The following is an 18,550-nucleotide window of genomic DNA, read 5'->3' on the forward strand; positions in this document are numbered from 1 at the left end:
CTTTATTATCCCACGAGCGTAAATTCTTGAAGCAACAACAAATAAACAACAATAACCAGATCTAGGGATTCACTGTTTAGAGACAAAATTCTCTTTACTGAAAAAAGCATTGATAGCTCAAAATTCAAAAAGTCACGAAAAACTGAAATGTTCTAGCAGCATCCATTCAAATGCGGGTAACTTCTATTGCTTCAGCCAAACACGGCATTGAGTTTACAGTCCCTCCAGCATTCCCTCAAATCAAGTTGCTGGAGTTTACCACACTAGACATCCACTTTGAACTCTGGCCATGTTGTTCATTACAGCACTGCAGACCTGTGCTGTGAGCTGCATACCTGCATCGCCATTACCTTTGAGTATCGCGAGCCACAGAATGAATTAAAGTCTAATATAGCCTTGTCTGGAGAACGTGGCGGTCTGAGGTTTTGTTAACAGCAAATCAAGGCAGGAGCCCCTTCCTGGATCTGAGAAAAGGACTCTTAACTGTAAGGGTGCAATTAAGTGGGAGAGCAGTGTTACCTGATATTGAGGGTCTGCAGGGAAATCTTCAGTTAAGCTACCCTTTTCTTTTCCACTTAGACTGTCAGCACTCATCTCTCAGTGTTTGACACAGTGGTGACCGTTCAAGTTAGATTTTCTGAGGGACTGCTTCCGTGTTAAGATGCTGATTTTATGATATAATACTCCACAAACTACTGTAGTAATCTGCGAGTTTGTGTTTTTTCCATTTCTGAATCCATTTTGAATTTGCAACTTTATTGTTAAGAACTTACTGCTGTGATGCTTCTGCTCTTAACTTCCCAGATACCACCTGTCAATCACTATGTCCAGTAAAATTACAGTATTAAGCAGTCAGTAGGAAGGATATGCAAGCTCAGGAAAACTTACCATGACACTCAAGCAATGAAACAACAGATTCCAAAACATGTACCATTCAAGTCTGCCTTTAAAAGATTATTTGGGAATACTTTAGTTTTATCCTTTTAATAATCTTTTAATAATGTTGAATAATATCCAATCTTTATCCAATTCTAAAGATTTGTTAAAATAAGTATTGCAATATGATTTAGTAACACAGATGAAATTACATAATAAGATGCGCAAAATTAAGTACAACCCAGTAGAAGCGCAGACTAGAGCAGGTGGGGGACATGCATGACAGTAATGAACAACTACAGAACTGTCTCTCTTCCTCCATTTCTTTCCAAAAACACTTGAGCGTGTTAATCAACTGTCTTCTTACCTTCATCAGAACAACAATCTTAATCCTCATCAATCTGATTTCAGGGCAGGTCATTCAACTGAGACTGCCCTCCTCGCTGTCATTGAGGAACTTCACACTGCTAGAGTAGCCTCCCTCTCCTCTATTGTCATGTCTCTGCTGTGTTCGACACAGTGAACCACCAGATCCTCCTGTACACCCTCCAAGAACTGTGATTCTCAGGCACTGCACTCTCCCTGCTGAAATCCTACCTCAAAGACCGAACCTACAAGGTAACTTGGAGAGGATCTGTGTCAGAACCCTGTCAGCTCACCACTGGTGTTCCTCAGGGATCCGTCCTGGGTCCCCCCCTCTTTTCTCTGCACACTTTGCTCTGTCATTCACTCTCATTACCACACCTATGCAGATGACACTCAACTGATTCTGTCTTTTCCCCCGGTCTGTTTGAATCTCCGCTTGTCTGGCTGATATCTCTCAGTGGATGTCTGCACACATCTTGAAGCTCAACCTCGACAAGACCAAACTGCTTTTCCTTCCAGGGAAGGGCTCTCCCATTCAAGACATTATCAACATCGGCACCCAGGTTGTTTCTCCGACTCGGACTGCAAGGCATCTGGGTGTGACACTGGACGACCAACTGTCCTTCACTGCCAACATCACTGCAACAGCCCGGTCCTCCAGATACACCCTTTACAACATCAGGAGAATACCTCCCCTACTGACCCAGAATGCAACACAGGTTGTGGTCCAGGATCTTGTAATCTCACGCCTTGACTACTGCCTTGACTCCCTCCTGGCTGGCCTACCCAAGTTCTCCCACACTATACCGCTCTTCCACTCCCTTGAATGATTACCAGTGGCTGCCCGGATATGCTTCAAGACACTGGTACTGGCCTACCATACTGCGAATGGATCACAGCATGATCCATCATATTAAGAGATGTTAAGAAATATTCCCCTATCCTTTAAAAACAAACTACAAGCAGAGCAAATGCTCCTTGCCAAACTAAAAATGAGCCAAAGTTAATTAATAGCAACTTGATCCCATTTGAGTTTCATCCAGGAAATGGTTCAACCATATACCCCAGCCCGCTCACTTTGCTCTGCATTGGCCAATCGGTTCGCGACTCTCTCACTGCTAATGGGACCAAGATGCCCCTCAACAACATTTCACCTGTTTGTGATCCCTGCTCCAAAATGGTGGAACAAGCTCCGCATTGATATCAGATCTGAAAAAAGTCTTCACATCTTCCATCACAGACTGAAAACCCATCTGTTTTGACTGCACATTGGCCAATAATAATAAAAACAATTCAGATTTTCTCATTTCTGTATGTAGCACTTTGTAGCAATTTTGTTTGGCTTATTTGAAGCTAATGTACTTGCAAGATTCTTGCTGTTCTGAGTTTGTATCCTCATGGTGGTTTGCACTTATTGTAAGCCGTTTTGGGCAAAGGAGTTAGCTAAATTAAATCTAATGTAATCTAATACAGCTGATTTGTTCCTGGATTGCTGTGGCCAAGTAACAAATGTGTTATCAAAAAGGTAAAATCAAAAGACAAAATTGCCATAGCAACTAGCTCAAGATAAGGTTCAATTTTAATGAACACAACACCATGACCCCAGGCACATTGTTTTTGCCATTTTATTTCTTATAGAAAGTTATAAATCAATCAATATATACAAGTAAAAAGTAATCCCACCAGTTACTTCAATGTGTGCATTTGAAGCATCAAAAGTCACATTCTGAAATCACATCATATGTAGTGACCTCAACTTCTCCTCGAAGAGCTGGTTGCGAGTTCAAGGAAGGTTTTTGTCTTCCTTAGAGCAAGTAAAGGCCACAGCCCTGTTGATCCAAGAGGAAGAGGAAGTGGACTCATCAAAGCCTTCCCAAGCTCTTTGAAGGTAACTCAATCGGCCCATCCCAATCCCTTGCAAGATACAGCGCTGAAGACAAGATAAAAAGAAATAGTTTGAATAACCTCCGTCCTCTATGAAAGTCAGTGCACTGTGTGGAGGCATTATGTAGGAATTAAGGTATTTAGATCAATAGAGAGCTGAAAATGTATCTATATCTGTTACACACGAGTAGAATAATCATTAACTTGTCTTAAATAATGTGAGCATGGTACTAGTTGGGTTGATGGAAAATGGGTAATTTGGGTAGTATCTTCTGAGATTACTGCACAGAAAATGTTGAGAATTCAAGATTGGAGAATCGGCTGCACTTTTCGCCCCATGTGGAGGTGTTGATTACCTTAGCACTCAGCTCCTGTTGGTATGTAATTCATTTTTGTCAGGCCCTCAGGTATCAACTAGATTGTCTAATATTTCCATCTTTACTGCTTCAGCCTCTTGCACATGTAATCACTTTAGGCACTACACCCTTTCTATATCCATCCACTCTTATAGTTACTCTGAAATCACAATTTGACTGCTTCTACCTGAACCATGTTTAGCTATAGTTCACTGGTTATTTAAAGTAACTATAGCCCCCACCCCCCCCACACACACACACACACACACACCACCGCCATGACTTAGTAGGCAGCTGAATATTTTATTCATCTAGCATTCTTCTCATCATTTAAGTCTAAAATAAAATGCATCGCCGGAATCAGGAATCATCCATGATCCAGGAAGAGTGATAAAAAGGAGGCTATATATAGATGATGTATTACTATCCCAGGGAAAAACAACTTTTTGAATATTTTATGGGGCAGACTTTTACTTCTCTAGTGGAGAGAAAAAAAAATTCCTTGCTTGGGAAACAAAGTTCCAATATGGATCAGTTAATGACTTTATCATTCTTGTAATGTGCCTTCTATAGATCCATTAACTCAATAGAGATGTAGACTAAGTAACACGCACATACTGTTCCTTCTTCTAGCTTAATATTTTTGGAATATCCCGGCATGTCCCTCAAGTAAAAGTAAAGTCTTCACTTTGTGGATTGAAATGGCTGTGAGTTTGTGGCAAAACGTCAAAAGCTAACAGGTGTTTATAAATCTGCTGCCTCCTGGCTCAGTGCCTAATTTCCATAAAATGATGCATTAACATTTTTCACTGAATATGCAGCCCTCTTTACAAGCACTCGCTTGGACGGTCTTGTTAGTCATTCAAATGAAATTATAAAAAATGCAGAATGGTAGTGTGTCCAAGATACAGTACAGTGTCCTACACATAGGCAGCATATGGTATTGGGAATACCGCTCATTCAAGTGGTTGATTGATTGGTGCACCATTGCCATCCGTCTGCCAATCACACTTTTGCTCCATCAAAACAATTGCAAATATTAATATTCATGACAGGGCCATGTTTTTTCTTCAATGTCTTTCTCATGTTTACTTTGTTCTATACCGCACTGACTGCCGGGTTTCATGTGAATATCAGAATAACTTAGAGTTTGACTCTTTTGTACTGCAAGCTACTTCTATGAAAGTTACTTGTTATTATTCATGCTATTATAATTCATCCTAGTTTCCTAATTGTTATTGCACCACTGGTGCCAACATTTGCAGATGGTAACATATGATATTTGTCATTGCTCTAAATATATTCCAAAATATTGCCACTTGTTTGAATATCAGATGGAAGGATGGAGAAACTAGCTGCACAGGAACACATGCCTGATGGAATTCACACGATCAGTCTAGTAATGCCTGCTAGTGCACGCAGCATGACATGAGGCAACCTGTGATGGCAAAAAAAAAAAAGCCCTCTGTCAGCTCCCATGATTACAGAGTACTGCAATTATGCAGCCCTCCTGTGTAATGCTTTCTCTGCAGCCTTGTTAAAGCCGAGCACAACTGCAGGTTACACTAAAGAATAGTTGACACACAAGGAGCCTCGTCTCCTTCACTGGCGTGTTGTGTCAGTAGAAGAAGCTTTGCAATTCACCAGGTGGATATCGCTGGAGGGGCTGTTTGATTGAAAATGGCTCCCAACTTCCACCCAACACCCCCGTTGCTCTGTGATTATCTGCCCTGTCTGGGGTCAACATATGGGCCACACACAGATAGCATGAGGTATCCTGTCAATGCCCACTTCAGCAGTCATTCTGGGGTAATTACGGTCACAAGATCTTGCTATGCATTTCCTATGTATGAAATCTGCAATTTCATAAATAAAATCAACGCCCCCAAAAGGCTGCAGTTCTTGTCAGTCAGTGATTAACTATTACTCAAGAGGCATTTACAATTATCCTCAACAACATTTATTGTACTTCAAGCAGCATGAAAGTGAAATGTGGATGTATTCTGCTTTAGATTTAACTGAGCAGAAACAATTACAATGTGTTCAAATTGTTAATTTACTCAAAAATGTCAAAGCAAACACAAAAAAACTAATGTAGGCAATTTCAATGGATGCCTAGTGTATCATCAATTACTATAACATTATGGGCATGAGATGAATCAATAAGTCTTGAGAAAGCGCCTTGATGTCAGAGTTGAAAGAAGTTAGGACTAACTATTCAGAAATGCTTTTACTCTGTTCTAGGACACTTCAGTTTGTATTGAGAAGGAAGCTATAAATCAATACTGTTCCCTTAATAAGCAATATGTTAAGTTATTCATTGTACAGTTATGTCAAAACAGCAGCTTTTGAAATTATGTATTAGGTGACAGTACATTCACACAAATATACCGGAGATACATTATCTGGTTGAAAAAATAATGACTAACAAAATAAGCCAAAAAAATATTGGTCGTCTGCTTTCTGGCTTTGAATGAAATTTATTAATTTCTAGAAATGGAGATTTGAAAATCACATGTCAGCTCTAAAACTGAATGGTTATCGGTCCTTAATGTCACAACGAGGCTGCAGAGTGAGTTTCATAGTTCTACTCAAAAGCAAGCTTTTGAAATGTCTGCATGCATGTTTTCTATTCCATTGCCCCCATGACTCTACTTTTCTCACAGCCTTTAGGTTCTACAATCACTTGCCAGCAGAAGAAAAGCCAAGAACATTTGGAAGGAAAAGTACTGTCGTCTCGAATGGTAAACATGGGAATTGCAGCAATAGCTGTAAAGACAAATGTTATCCATCACATTGATTAGATTCCTCTTAGCTGGTGTCCTTGGCCAAGTAAGTTTGTGTGAACGGCTGTGGTGCTAACAGCAGTCCCATGGAGAGTTAGTGGATTAATTAGAATTGTACCAAATGGCCAGTCTTGTAGAAGTCAATCTGCTCCCAGTTATATTACGTTCCCTTTCCTCTTGTGCCTCCGGTGTCCAGGATATTATTTTAATCCCTTAATGTGATTTTTAACTGTGTATTTCTGTAGCACACTGGACCTGTCGATGTCTTGTTAGAGATATTTTTTTCTTCATATTAGTAGTAGGGATGTCAAGATACTAGAAATGTAGTAGTCGATACAAATACCAGTGGAATTTCACGATTCTCGATACCAATACCACGGTGAAAAACAAAAATTAAATATTTCAACATACACTCCTTTACCACGGTTTGCATACTGGTTTTAGTTAGGAAGTTAAACAGGTCATAATTCCCTTTATTATATCAATTTTATATTGCTGTGAAAACATCTCCTTCAAACAACTATATTTATTCAAGTTTCTCGCCAAGAGCCTAAACTTACATTTGAACACATCATGATAACATTAACATTACTAACATTACATAACATTACTTTGCCCATATATCCATTGATCGCCAACGACAAAGAAATACCACATGATACTAACACCGTTATACTATTTGCTCACAAGCCTTGTTAGCAACGGCACTGGTGGCATCCACACGTCCGATATCTTACACAGAGATAAACAAGATAAACGGGTCATTTTGGACACAACAACATATTTTAAGTACAAAATCAGAATTTGTATTAGTCTACATAAAAATGTTATCAATAATATTTTTTCGTTCCTAAGAAATACCTATATACTTTACAATCTCTATATTTGTATACAGAAGTAAGTACAACAACATCTGAAACATAAATCTCACCCTCCTATGCAAGTCTCTGCAAAGATATCTTCTGCCCCATTTCCTTGGGATATAATTTTCACAATGATATTTTTTACTAGCTTATGAACTAGAGCAACAGCAAAAGCACCAAGTGTAATCAGGAAGCACCTCAAAATACTGTGAAGAGGGGGGTGATTGGGACAAAGTTGAAGTTTCAATTCATACACAGTTTTTCTTTTACAGACTACTTTTTAAATCTCTGAAATTGTTGAGTCATTGTGATCTACAATCCTATCAAAATATTATGGTCATTGTGGACAAAAAATAACATTAACTGCACCTTTGATCTATCATTTTCTTTCTTTAAAAAAAAAATTCTATTTACCTTGAAAAGATTTGCTGAGCATGCAGCCTCTCTCTCTCTCTCTCTCTCTCTCTCTCTCACACACACACACACACACACACACACACACACACACACACACACACACACACACACACACACACACACACACACACACACTAACAAGCTTAGCAGAACAAATAGGAGATAGTACAAAGCACCTCAACAGTATGTGATGGTCGGGAAAGAGTTATTAAAGTATTCCTAGCTGGCCAAAGCACATCTGAACTGACAAACTGATATTTAATAATACAAATAATAATAACAATAATATTACATTTTCCAAAATAAAAATGATACCAACTCTAAAATATTTCCAAAGACTGACATTTGATTTATATACCGGCAGTTTTATATTATACAAAGTTCTGCTACAACACACAAGCAAGCTTTGGCACAAGTTCTACGGTGGCATGCAATCAGCTGCTGTTAATTCATCTTATTCATATTCTTCAGGAAGGGTTCAAAGAAAAGATTTCCTTTACACGATTAGTCTTCACTGGGTGTGCCAACTCTGCAGTAGTATTCCAAAGGCACATCTTATCGCAACCCCAATCTCCATCTTAAGTGCCCTCAGGTTACATTCATATTGAATTAGTTCACATCAAAGCGATTCCACACGACAAGCTTTTAAGATTAAATGCTCTTTTAATTCTCTGATTACAAACAATTTACTCCATTGGGACGCTGTTACCTAGATGGAAAATGATAAAGATCCTATTTATCACTGAAAGGATATTTTATGAAAACAATACATTTGAGTAGAATGAAAGAGGAAGATGAGAGCTGGCAAAGTGCACTGTCAAATGCCTGTGATTCAAAAGGATTGAATCAAAAGCGTTACAGTTACCATTTAAAGCAGGCAGCTAAACATCACAGTGGAGTCAAGACAATCAAGGACACCAAGGAAGCGTCAGCATCAAAAAAGATACCAAAGCTTGAAACCCCGGCTTGATTTAGGATTGTGAAATCATGGTCTCTGCCCTTCTCAAAAGGCTAATGGTATTAACTGCCTATGAGAAACAAATGCAGATGGATGCTAACATGACTGTCAGTATTGTCTTCAGAAGATGGATCACTGAGCAGTCTAATCAGTGGTTTGGTATGAGCCTTGAATATTTGTCAAAGTTGGTTATACCACGAGTCACTTGGACAGTCGACAGTTGTTGAGACTTTCAGTGATATTGATTCATTTTAAGGGAGAATTTGGCTTTACCAGTCAACTAATCTTGATAAATGTGACAGTTTTGGTAAAGCCGAAGAAAAAAACCCAGACAGATTATTATGGATGAATATTTTTCTGATGCTGCCTTTACTGCAGACCAACAACTGAAGCATTTACATAGATACATTTTAAGAACAAAAACTTACTTTGGATTAGCTAAGTACCATAAAATGCCCTGTCTCCTTTAGTTATTCTCCTCCTCCTTTGTCATTAAGCTGCCAATCAGAGTTAGGGAGGGGCTTGGGATCCAATCAATCAAGCTGATTGGGAGTGTCAGGAAGTAGCAGCTATAAGCAGCCAGAGGTTGCGCCTGTTGCAAACACCATTTAACCAACACAGCATGTTTAGCCAGCATGATAATTAGAGCAAAATCCTTGCTCATCTCCTATCTTATGCTTCAGACTCCATGTAACTCACACTGCAAATGGCACAGACTATGGTGTTACCTAATATGGGTTTCAAATGCCAACACTGACACTGCTTTGATATTTTCAGTTCAGTTTATACTGAAAGAGATATTTAAACGGACAATACTAATGTTTTGTGCCAGTACTGAATAGGTTAATGTCCCATATCCTTCATAGACATAGACATTACTGCTTCCCAATTATAACTGCATATTCACAAACAGTTGGGCCACATTTTGTCTTCATTTTCCCAATATGTGTGTGTGTGACTTATGACTTTTAGACCATAAGACTTTATTGTTCCCAAGGGGAAATTCCTTTCCACATCAGACAACAATACATACAACTAGAGATTTTTTACAGTTTCTTTGCCAACTCCAATTTCCGATTGTTTAAATGTCTGACCTGCTACAGTGTTTCCCCTACCATTGCACCCGGCCAACGGAGCCCAGCGCCCTGCCTGAAATTCAAGGTGTTTTTGTTTTTTTCTCGAATAAAAAAAAAAATCTATATTCACAACTTACTTTTCACATTGACAGGTGCTCTTTTATTAAATAAACTAAACGCTTACGCTATTGATCTAATTTATGTGCACGTTTCAGTTTGTACTGTCTACTTTGCGCATTCACATTCTCTCCTTCGTTCAGTTTTGCGAAGGGCGGGGCTTCGCAGCTGACACATACACACATGTGCGCACACACCCACAAAGAAAGGAGAGGGGAGAACTAAATAGAAACCGCGCCACGCACGCGCACACAATCTCCCCGCGCCACGCACACGCACTTTTTCCCTGATGGTCTGAATCCGTCGCTTTTTAGACCGGCACAGAATCGGCTATATCTCAGAATGATCGGTGCATCTCTACATCCTGCAGCACACAGTTACAACATACAATGAAAACAGTATACACTCAGGCCTGTTCAGCAAGGCATATTGTTTAAGGCGGTTATAGTCGCAGGGATAAGGCTTTTGCTAAAGCAAGCCTTTCTGCACCTCAGTGCTCTGCGCCTGCACCTGGAGGGCAGTAGGCAGGGTGGTAATTGAGTGGGTACGATATATCTTGTTCTATTGAGATTGGAATGCCTGCAATTGCCTTATTGTTTAGCTCTGCAAAGTTGTTGATTATGTGTCCGAGTTTGGACCCATAAGCAACGGATAACATGTTTAAGAAGCAAGGGGAACAGTACAGAAGCATGATCTGAATAATGCTCTGATAAAACAATAGGAGGAGATGGTGTAGCTTCCGGATAATCTCACACTTTTGAAGTGTGTGTCTCGGCTAAGAGCCACAGGTCAAACAGGAAAAACCTAGCTTATTTTTTAAAAGACTATTATTCCATAATAAAGCTAAGCTAGTGAGGTTAGCTAGCTGGTTGCAAGATGGAATGGTGGTTTCTCAAAAGGCCTTTCACAATCATTCAAGAGCAGGAAGAAATATCACATACTATATAACCACACACAGGCCTAACACACCACAAACATCCTTCTCCACCCAAAGTGAAGATTTAACAAGGGTACGAGTAGCAGACTAAGCACCACAAATACGAGGAGAACATTCTACGATATGGCTTCACCAGACATGTTAAAAATGAATGTAAGCATAGGAGGAGGAACTATACAGGCAAAAGAAAGTATACATAAACAGGCTACCTAACTAATCTAAGTACCTTAATCTTAACTTGAAGTGGCAAACCTAAATGTTCAATTAAAGAACTCCAGGACAATAAGCAAATCTCAAATTATGGAGGCAATACATTAGTCATAAACCTACATCCATTCTATTCCAGAATTTTGTTTATGTGGCTAACAAAGGAGAAACCTGCTTCACAAAAGGTGTGCGATCATATAGGTAATAAACTCTCCACTGCCTGCTGAATTTGCTGTCAGTAGATGTTAAGAAAGGTCAACCTGACACCAAATCCAAACACAATAATTATGCATAGGCGATGGCGTACAAAACATCACATGAAAAGTAGCCCATGTGCCGTGATACAAAATAAGACAAACACCCTGCACATGTCCAGATCAACCATGTTATACACATACTTGACTGAGGCTAGGTATCTACAGAAATTAAACAAATGCCACCAAATCACAAAATAGGTTAATGAATGAAAATAATGCATATTGTCTTTAAGTATTGTCTGAAGCAGTATATGTTGATTTCTTCTCTTATCAAGGTTAGGGTCTAGATAGTTTCATGTAGAGCAAGTACTTACAACAATAATAGAGAAGTGATGAGCAGAGCTTACAGCCATAGAGAGAGAGCAGGTTTGCATTGATTACCAGAGTAGCCAGCTTGAGTAGGGAATATGACCCAAGCCCCTAAGCCATCTCTCAATCACTCCTCCCTCCAATCTCAGCTGAACCAGTGCTGTCTGTCTCCCTGAGCTGTCAATAGAGCCTGATGGGCCTTTTAGACACTTATCAATATTTAACCAGCCTATCCGATTGACTCAGCAATTACTGCCTAATTGATTTGAGATTGATTATCATCAGCACCATAATGTCAGTGTCGGTCAGATGCAATTGCAGAAGAAAATCTGTGGTGTAAACTTAATGATATTTTTATGCAACCAGTGTGTGAAGGAGAGCGTGTGTGTGTAAAGAATGAGAAGTGACTGTACCATGCCGAGGAAGAAACCTTCAGACGTGTGTAGCCCTTCTCAGCTGCTCCCAGGAACACATTCCTCTTGCTTCAGTTAAAAGAAGGGTGCAGGTTTCAGCTCAGATTGGTACACACTCTGGATGTATTTTCCATGTTTACCTTTGTAAGACTGAAACAAAGACACAAATGTATACTGTAAAAGTGAGTATGTACTGTATGACACTGAAGTTTGTCACTATGACATACAAGGCTTTCAGATGAAGTAAAAAGCACATTAAGAAGTTCTTAATCTGAGTACTAATAACCTACAGACAGTAAAAAGCATTTCTTAAATCAAAACCTTACTTCCTAAACGGTTAGAGTTGACATGGTTAATTGTTGTGCTGTTTTTGATTGATAATATCATAAACAATATATACATCTTATATGGTCAAATTAGGCTAGTTTATGGCTAGTTCAAGCATTTTTAAAACAAAAGAGAGTTGAAAACACTTCTGTGTATCAATAACTGAAGTAGACAATTTGTCTTTTTCTTGATATTGAGACTGGGATGTCCCACTGTCTGCTCCAAATATATGATGAACATCGCATTTTCTGGCCACATCATTACAGTGTGGAGTGATCCCCCATCAACCGAATTTTAATGATTGGGCTGCATCGCATCTTTTTACAGAAATGCAAATCTGCATCTTTTCACTTGTTCATTTGTAAGGGCTATGAAAGAGTTATTTCCTTTTAGACCAAAATACTCTATATTTGATGCCAGTAACACTAATCAAAGCTTTCTCTACTGTGGGTGTGTGATGCATTTCTGATATTCCTTTTGAAATCTTTCTGGACATCAGGACTGCTAACATTCATCATTTCAGCATGAATGGCTTTCACTTCCCAACACTGTGGACACAAGTGTAAAATGTTTGAAAAGGTTGTGCGCGTCAACACATTTAGTTATTTTTCTTTAGTCTGAATCACAATAAAGAAAGATGCATTGATTGCAGTCAGGAGTTCACACTGCGTTCATCACAAATGAGCTATAAACATCAGTGACTTGGACTGACAACTCTTTCACGTCCTGTTATTTGTGTGGTATTGGTGTAAAATTCACAAATAGACCACTGAAAGAAGCAAACCGTAATATATTACACCCGTTTCAAATATTTTAATGCATATCTTACTATTTTTAACATTTCCTGACAAATGAAATAGTGCTGAAACAAATAAGTCTATGAATCAGTCAGTAGCCAGAATTAATCAGCATCAACGGGAATTTTGTGAGGGGCATTTCTCACAATAGATTGTGTGCATGTGACGTCACGCTTACGTCCCAACCCGTAAGTCAGCCATGTTGGATGATATACACAACCAAGTGAGTTGTGAGTTGCTGCAACGCTTCGTAATTTTCTTTGTATTTAAACGTCTAAGATTGAAAGAAAATGCCAATCGTGTGCGCAGTGTATAATTGTGGTAATAACGCTACTCGTGACTCAGAAAAACGGTTCTTTAGATTTCCTAAAATCATCACAAACAACGATCCACAAAAGAGGGATGAATTGCTCAGCTGTGGTTTAGCAACATAACTAGTGAGGATTTAACAGAAGAAAAAGCACAATTCACGCGTGTGTGTGTGGCGTCCACTTTATATCTGGTAAGAGCTCATGCTAAAGCTATGTTTTCAATGTTTACGTTAAACATTTGTGCTTATGATATACCGAACACTGTAAGACCTTACTTCTCCACATCGCTGACTGGTAAATAAGGCACTTTCTTTACATGTGATGGCAGCCATTTGCTCTTTTCTTCTCTGCATGTTTTTGTTTGGCTTATTCTTGAGACTACTTCACTTGCGAAAAGCAAAGCACCAATGTGAGAACATGCTTCGCTTAATCCCCCCACAGTGTGCGAGGATAACATCGCCGCTCTTCTCACTCACAAACCACGGCTTGAGCGGTGTATCTCGAGCTCTTTGCGAGTGATTTACACGGGCATGGACGAGCACCCTGTCATCTTTCACTGGTTTGGTAAGAAGACTACCAACCCAGCCAGAAACAAAGAAATTCTAAGCATCTAAGCTCTTGTATGCCTTCATTTGTGCGTTGGTTGCCCACAACGTTTGTAGCACAAGGTAGTTCACAATATCCGGATATTCAATCGGCGGTAATGAATCTAAATCCTCAATATAATCCGACGGCTTTAGCGTGTACGGGTCACGGCCGCAAATTTGGACTTTTTCCTCTGAATCTTGGCTTTGCAGAGGACTCCAGAGTCAAAATACTTTGAAGAAGTCGGAGTTGTATTGCTGTTGTTGTTCGCTTTAGACGCCATTGTTGATTTGTATATCATCCAACATGGCGTCACACGCATACGTCACACAGTTTTGTCACGTGTTTGCACACTATCTATTGTCTTTCTTGTCTTTACTTTTTTTACATTTTATAAACTATATTAAACAATAAACTACATTGATTGATAATGAACATAAGTGATAATTGCAGCATTAATAACTGTCCCTTTTATTTGATCAATATTGGTATTTTATAATACAGTATTGTTCTGCCACTTTCAAAACTGTATTGTACCTGATACATTCTGATGTCTGACTACATCATATGATAAATGTTATAACACTCTTTTCTCACTCGTGTGTAAGCACATATCCTCAACTCTTGAACTTAAGATGTTTCAAACATTGAACATTCATGTTGCTGTATCAACTAACTGAAAAGACATTATGTTAAAAATGTAAGTAATGTACATGCATTACACAACATGTATTGCACCATTCCTTCAATAAAAAAATAAATATTAAAAAATCATAATTTACAAAAATCATGAGCTATTATACTACTATAACTACTATTATTCAACTATTAGGCCTACTAAACCTTACTTTTATATTACATTTATTATTCTTACTTTCAATTTAAACAAAAGATACAGCGAAAAAAACATTTAATGAAGATAAAATGTTTCACCTGGTATCATTTAACTGCCTCCCTCAGCAGATTCCTGCTCTCCATCTGACACCTTCCTTCAGAGCCAACCAAAGTGAAGCTTTGAATATATATATACCTTAGCTAACGAATGTCAACATTTAGCCATGTACATAATGCAAGCAACCAAGATATCAAATCCAACTCAACACAATAAGCAACAAGCAGTAACGTAGGCCTGGTTTCAATGCACTGACCACAAAAAGCCGCCATGTTTCGCCTGTAAACTAGACCTAATTAACGATTAACAAGCACCAAATAAGACATAAATAGTTATTACTTTCTTTCAGACAAAAATACAAACTTCAAAAACTGAATATTAATTACTTACATGTTTATAGAGAACAACGTCGTGGAGCTTGACAGAAAGACGCAGAAGGAAAAAAGTTTCTTCTAAACTCGGCTACGATGACGTCATCACGTCGGGACGCTCGGCGGACACGCTTTGAAAGCACAGGTGGAAGTAATACAATTAATTATGGCATCATAAGGGCTATACTTAGTTGTGTGCAGTATTTGGAAGTTGAGACATGTATACCTTATATATATATATAACCGTATTTATTTGCTAAATTATAAGCCTACTAATTATCAGTAAATAAAATACAGTAGACCGATAATAAAGTATTATAGATTAAACACCCAGCATATAGTATAATAGTTGCAGCAATAAAATGCTGCTTAGCCTACATGTTGATTCATCAATAATAATAATAATAATAATAATAATAATAATAATAATAATAATAATAATAATAATAATAATAATAATAATAATAAACAATACGGGTATAAAATATGTAATATATATTTAGTAACTCTCTAAAAGGGGCCATTGTGTTCTTTTTATACTTCAAACAACATTTGCTAATAATACTTCTGTGCTTTAGTGAAGTTCTGGTCAATATTGTTATTGATTACACCTGTGCTTTTTGTGTCTTTGTTGCAGTCAAAATGAATGAAAAGCTTAAAAAAGAAAAAGGCCAGTTAGAAAATATTTACTGAGTAAGAATTGTTTGATTATCATAATATTATTATCTTTTATCATTAGCTACCCAATGACTAAATTAATTAATATATATCTAATGCAGTCTAATTGCTAAAGAAAATAATGTGATGGAAATTAAAATCAACACCAAAATTCAGAAATCCCAAAAATATACCAATCCTAAATCATTATCCCACTAAAATACCTCCAGCGTAATTTATTTCTGAAGTGATTATGACTGCACGATGGGCTAATTAGGAACTCTGCTTAACATTTTACAGAGACTGTTTGTAAAGCATTAACTTCCACTGATTAAATACGGGTTCCTTGATGAGCGCTAGTATGTGTTTGACAGAAGATCCTGCCTTAGCTGCATGCAAATTCAAACACTGCTTTTAGGTTTTTATAGAATGATGAGCAGTCAAGTGTGTATATCTCAATTACTGTGAAAAGATCATACTATTTTGGAAGACTGTTGAGTGTGTGCATACACGCAATTGCTAACTCTTCTTCCAGACAAAGAAATAGGCTGTCAAGTCAAAAGCTGGAATCTTCCATGTGGTTGTAAAGGTTTTTTACGTAATGTTATATTTTTAGTCTCATATTTTGTCTCTAACCTTTTCTGCTTAACCTATCTGCTTACACTGATTTGATTGTGCCCATTCTGCCATCCCCCTTGTCCTCCATCTTTTCCTTCCATCCTGCTACTGTCCTTCACTTATCCATTCTTTAAAAGTCATCTCAGGTTAGCTGGAATGTCACATCGCTCAAGTGTGCCCTCTGGGGCAGCTCCTGTTATTTTAAGGGGTCGTGTACATTTATCCAAGCAATGAATAAAGAAGCACCCACAGGCTGGAATAAGAGGCCTGAGAGCCACTGCTGAAAGGACGGGGAAAAAAAACATTTACTTTGGTGAAGTAGGTTTCAACAAGGAGCCTTTTTAAAGGTCAAAGGTCAAAGATGGCCGACACTTGTCATTAGCTGACTTTTGGCCTGGCTCAATCAATTTGGACACTTGGCAATCCACCCAAGAAACCATAACTGGTGATTTACAGAGAGGGAATCTGTTGGAGTGTTTCAGTAACAACATGTATTTTATAAAATCCTCTCTTAATGAGCAGGATATATTTCCACCAGAAAACCTCTGCAACAGCATTCAAACTATCACAGCCAACTAAAACTCAACTCAAATACACTCTAATGAAATCATTTTTGTATCAGCAGCTTCCTCAGGTGATGTGACACCTATCCAATTGTAAGGGAAAATCTATCAGTTCTTTTGAGTGGTTGTTTCTATCACCATTTGTACGTGGTTAAATTATTTTGACAGAAAACAATTAGATCATAATTTACAATATGTAAACATTTTAATTAACTCCGATGTATAGTGGTGCACACACAGAAAAAAAAAGCAAATGCTTGAAAGTGTAGCTTTTTTGACCATTAGCTGCTGCCTGGAATTCTTGCAGGGGTGTAGTGCTCATTAAGCAGTGATATAAAGCACAATCTCATAATGACTAATGATCTGTTGTCTGGTAAGCACTAACAAAACGATTGATTCTTAAGCAGAGGAAAAGAGGAGGCAAAGAGGAAAGGGAGAAAATTATAATGAGAGCGTGAGAGAGAAAGAGAGGGAGGGAGGGAGGGAGAGAGAGAGGGAGAGAGAGAGGGAGAGGCATTTAGTTGGCAGACAGTTTCCTGATTCAGCCAGGCTGGAGAGCAGGGGTAGCTGTCTTCCTCCATGTACCTCATCTATCACTGCCTATTTCTAGGAGACTCACCCGTTTCCCCTACCACACACACACAGATGGAAGGGAGTGAGAATTCAATGCAATCTTACCTTGCCTCACAGTCATCTGCAGAAATGCATCCGTTCACTCGTCGCAGCAGGGCCCCAAAACCTGCCAATAATCGTCCACCAGGGTGGGAAAAAATCACTCCAGGTAGCCGAACTTTCCTCATGTGATCTATTTCCAATCTGAAAAGTCCCATAGGTAGATTACAGACAAGTGGAAACAAGCTTTAAGGAGTCGTGGTGGTCTTCAACAGCAGGGATCCTGTGGCACTTGTGGAAAACAGGAGCTTAGAGCCATATTCATTACAAGGGGTTTTTTTTACTTTTGAGGAAAATAGTTAATAACAATTTCTTAGTTTATCTCTTAACATATTCTTTTTTTTTTTATCTTATATAGCCTTCAAGAGCCTTCTGGTCCAAAACATTAACAATAACTGATTGATCTTCCTGTGAGAGACCTCTCTTACAAACAAGTAGTCATGTGATCATTAAGATTAAAAATGTTGCTTATAGTCATGTAAAAGTGGGAGACATTACAGCATAGTGTTATTACTAGTATATTCGTCAATGGACTTGATCCCAGCCAACATTTGGGCAATGAATAATCAAGTCAACACAAGTCAACTTTATTTATAGATCACATGTAATGCTTTACAAAGAGATTCAATAAAAACACAGTAATTGTCAAATAAAAACACTGGTGTACAGGACCTGCATTTGTGTTGACAACCTGTGAAAGCAAAGTACCTCAGTATATCACTGATATCAATTCACAAGTTTCCAGAGCTGTTTAATAATAATGTCAACCATGTCACTATGTCATAATATAAAACGTTTGGATTGAATACATGTCACCACCTATATCCAATTTTATGCTGAGAAACTGTGGGAAATTTTATAAAAATGTTATCATTGATCAAGATGACATTGGTAAAATGTTGGACCCTAAGACACATTTTCTAGCAGCAAGGTTA

At 38.3% G+C, this 18,550-nt stretch overlaps 1 long non-coding RNA gene across 1 annotated transcript in view; it reads right to left on the reverse strand.

The window, feature by feature from the left end:
- LOC115025697 (uncharacterized) overlaps positions 1–15,180 on the reverse strand; it is a 142,404-nt gene extending 127,224 nt beyond the window's left edge. Inside the window, exons 1-2 of the long non-coding RNA XR_003834229.1 lie at positions 15,125–15,180; positions 11,823–11,972 (exon numbers count right to left, since the gene is read on the reverse strand). This is a non-coding gene — a long non-coding RNA (uncharacterized LOC115025697). The remainder of the gene's footprint in view (positions 1–11,822; positions 11,973–15,124) is intronic.
- Positions 15,181–18,550: the final 3,370 nt, after the last annotated feature.

The sequence above is a fragment of the Cottoperca gobio genome, chromosome 20, assembly GCF_900634415.1.
Source record: "Cottoperca gobio chromosome 20, fCotGob3.1, whole genome shotgun sequence".
In the NCBI taxonomy this organism is placed as follows: domain Eukaryota; kingdom Metazoa; phylum Chordata; class Actinopteri; order Perciformes; family Bovichtidae; genus Cottoperca; species Cottoperca gobio.